The sequence below is a fragment of the Chelmon rostratus genome, chromosome 2, assembly GCF_017976325.1.
Source record: "Chelmon rostratus isolate fCheRos1 chromosome 2, fCheRos1.pri, whole genome shotgun sequence".
Lineage (NCBI taxonomy): Eukaryota > Metazoa > Chordata > Actinopteri > Chaetodontiformes > Chaetodontidae > Chelmon > Chelmon rostratus.
This window is the reverse complement of record NC_055659.1, coordinates 12593873-12597782: the sequence shown is the minus strand read 5'-3', so window position 1 is coordinate 12597782 and position 3910 is coordinate 12593873.

Sequence of the window (3910 nt, the reverse complement as noted above, 5' to 3'; positions counted from 1 at the left end):
TACCGGACAGTTTTTAGATTTTTTCTGCCCCCTTGTGGCCAAAAATTGATCAATGTCATTTTAAAGATTAAATTTAAATGGTTCCCTAATCTGCCTAACTCTCTGTCTGGTCTACTGTAATTGTCAATCTGTAGCTTCAAGGAAAACGTCAATTTAACGTTGATATCTGCCTCCTGTCTTCTTTCCTCACAATCATCTGGAGAACTGAAATAAAAAGGCCCTGCCAAGGGAAATTTTATTCATAATGTACACAGTCTGTGCCTGTCAGCCAACAGCAGTGTTTTAGATAAAGGTTTTAGATTAAAGCTTATCTCCACAAAGAAAAAAGAAAAGCAAGAAGTCATTTTACAGCATTTGAGAGTGAATGATTTTCCCGCTGACAACCATTTAACCTTCACATTACTCTCTGAATGGGTTTTTTGCTTGGCTGAAGAGTCCAGAAACTTTCTCCGCTCATAAAGTTTTCCTGCAGCAGCAACGTGACACAACAAAAGAAGATTTACTTCACACCATCTACCGGATCAAGTCAAGATGTCACCTCCAAATCAAAGAAAGTAAAGCTGATTTCTGAAGTGTGACAGTTGGATGTATGCACATGACTGCACACACACACACGCTGAAACACACACCCAGAAGCCTACGAACAAACCGGAAAGGGATTTCATCAAATCTGGACTACAGCGACGTGGAGGTGCCTCAGACAAGATCAAAGAAACAAAAAAAAAACATGTTGTTTGAAGACTCTTTCGGCATTTTGCCTTTACTTGTCAGTAGAGAGATACAGAAATGACAAAGAAAAAGAACGATGGAGGAAGGGAGCTGAATTGAGACGCTGTCAAAGATATCTGAATTTTATCAGTGCATAGTGCTGCAAGTCTGTTTTGTGACATGTTAAACAACAGGCCTGTTGCTGGGGCTGATGGGTCAGGTGGAAGTAGGATGCTGGGAAATTCTGTAATGTCCCAAAAGTCTGTGAACCAATAACAACTTGTCCTGCCCTGACAGGTGCAACAAAACTCACACGAGAGCGAAGACGTCAGAGAAGCCCAGTTTGTACACTCAGGCCTGAGAAGAGGTCTAACAAGGCAGATCAAACACCAGTGTGGGGACTTAAATCTGTTTGATTATTCCTGTGCAGTGTACATGAAGCCTACAATATGGCCTGTCGACCAGTCAGCCTAAATACAAGCATATTAATATGCAGAAGAAAATTTAATATCTGAATTGACAATGATTAAGTCATTATTTATAATATATAATCGTCATCCAGTCATTTGTCCTCATTTTGTTTTGCAATGTACATGAACATACATACAGAAATACAAACATTATTTTTCATTTTTTCTGTTCATATCACTGTTTGTGTCTGTTTTTGTGTGATCCAGTCACTATCTTGGACTTGGGAAAATGCCATCTTATCTTCCCTGATCCTATCATTTCATCTATAAAGTATATAAATCACAAATAGATGCGTTGAAACCCTTTCAAAGGACTCTATGATGGAAATGTCAGTATCTGAGAGCAGTTTTTTCCTTTTTCAGGAAAACTGCATCGTGCCATTGTGTTCAATAAACAGACCAGAGTCTACCCTCCACTTTCCTTTATAATATTTATTCTTAAAAATGAGTAAGCAGACAGTTCATGTGTCCTGTGAATACCAAAACGTGTGTAGAACAGTACAGAACAGTAAAACACCTTTCATTATATTTCTATACCAAGATCTTTTGAGCGGCATATCAAAAGTCAAAACAAAGGACGTGTTCTTTTTAATACAGCAATACTTTTAAAACGCCTTTCATCTCGAGAAATAGACCACGGACTTCTAGAAAGAGATGTAAAAATATACATCAACATGATCAGTGTTAAAACAGCAGGCTATAATTTCTGATGCACACGACTATTAGCTTTGCACAAACATCAGTGAGGAGGTGATAATGTCATAATGCGACCACACCAGAGGGACCAATCACATGTTTAAGAGGATGTCACAGTTTAGACAGGAGGGGCTTCAGTCACCTATCACTTCCTCGAATTCCCTCATTACTTACTCGATCACGCACTTCCTCAGTTCAACAATCCCTTACTTCTTCCCCTGCTTTCTTTGCCTCCTCCTGAAAAACTGTAAAGAGAGAAATTTGGGTTTCATCCCCTCAGATGCATTCCTCTGATTGCATTTTCATCAGGAAGCGAGGGCAGAGGGAAGAAAGGAAGGGAAGTGAGAAAGTCGGACGAAGCAAGGAAGGGAGGTAGGACAAGTCTGAGTCGTTCGAGCGCTGATTGGATGAGATTGATCTGAACAATGAGACCAGCTCATTGACTCTCACCACAATTAAACGGATGAAAGGAACAGACGGTGCTTTCACCCCTGCAGCGGTTCAGGCAGCAACATTAAAAGATCTGTTTTTTTTTTTCTTTTTTTCCCTCCAGTGAGGTTTAACGCTTTACAATGTCAGAAGAAAGGTCACAGAAACACTAATCAATAGCAAGACTACCGCTGATGCATAGGTCCGTGACGAAATACAAAGCATTCGCCATCACGGTTTCATTTAAGGCCCGTGTCACCGCTCAAGCCCTCCACGTGATGAACAGAAACCAAACACAGACGTGGAAAAAAAAAAATTGACAGAAGTGGACAAGCAGAGGTTGAAGATGAGACGGAAGGACAGCAGGAGAAATGAGAGAAGGGGGCGAGGGGAAGGAAGGAAAAGAAGGGGGATAAGGAGACAGATAGGTTTTGAAATGCTCATCTGATGGGCGTCCATCTTCTCCTCTACAGGCGGAGCAGGAAATAAAAATGCAGGGGTGGAAGCACGTCTGTCTGTCACTCTGTGTTAGGCTCAGCGTAATTACTGTGAAATGACAGATACCCACGACTTATAGGAGGGCAGCTAGAGGAGAGGGAGAGGTGTGTTTTTAGACTCAGCCTGCGAGTCGCTCACTGCTATTTGTAGCATCCTGACAATCTGTAGCTCAAAACTAGAGATGGAAAGTTAAAGATTTCTAAAACTGAGGGCTTTGATAGAGTGTTTAAAACTCTGTTTATTTGCCCTTCAGTATCACCTACCGAGCAAGAGATCTATTTAGAAAGAGAGGTGCCATGGAAATCAGCAAATCCATCAAGGCCCAATATATCCTAACACGAGGATCAATAACCTAATAATATCATTCAGTTACATCCAGCAAGCTGAGTTTTTGCATCTGTTGCTAAGCGGCAACATTGTAAATAAGAATTACTGAAGGCCTAAGAAACGCTCCACGGTCCTCACAGTCGCAGCTGGTTCGGACAGCGTCCAAGATTTCAATGGCAAATCTCTTTATATGCAAGTCAAAGTTTTACTCAGGGGATTGTGGGTATGCCCTCCTACAGCCTCAGCTCGAACACACACTGCAGTATCCTCTCTTAACACACAAAACGATGTAGAATGGTCCCCAAGCTGCTACATCTTAGATAGTCACATTTGGGTACCTAGTACCTAATAGAGAGGCACAGCACTTTGCCAATAAATGTACAGTGTAAGCCTTTTACAACACAACACGTTGGTATTGCTCTAAAGGCCCAGACACAAGTGTGACCAGTACTGACGAGGTACCAGGACAGGTTTTAACCATGTATGTCATCAAACAGACTTTAAAATATTAATGGTTAGAAAAGAAAGAAACAGCTGCTTTAGTCACAATGTTAACTGAAAACAACAAATGTGTTATCAAAGTTTGTGCAAAACAGAAGCAGACTACATAACCATGTGATAACTTTTCCCTTTTTTTCTGTTTTTTTTTTTACAAAACAAAAATAACACTCCGAGTCATTTGTTTCGTTTCCTGTCGTGTGTTGCGGTGGATGATGCTGCTGTTTGCTGTAGTTTTCGGTTGTTGGACTCATTGTGAAGACGGCAGGCAGCTCGCTGGTCGG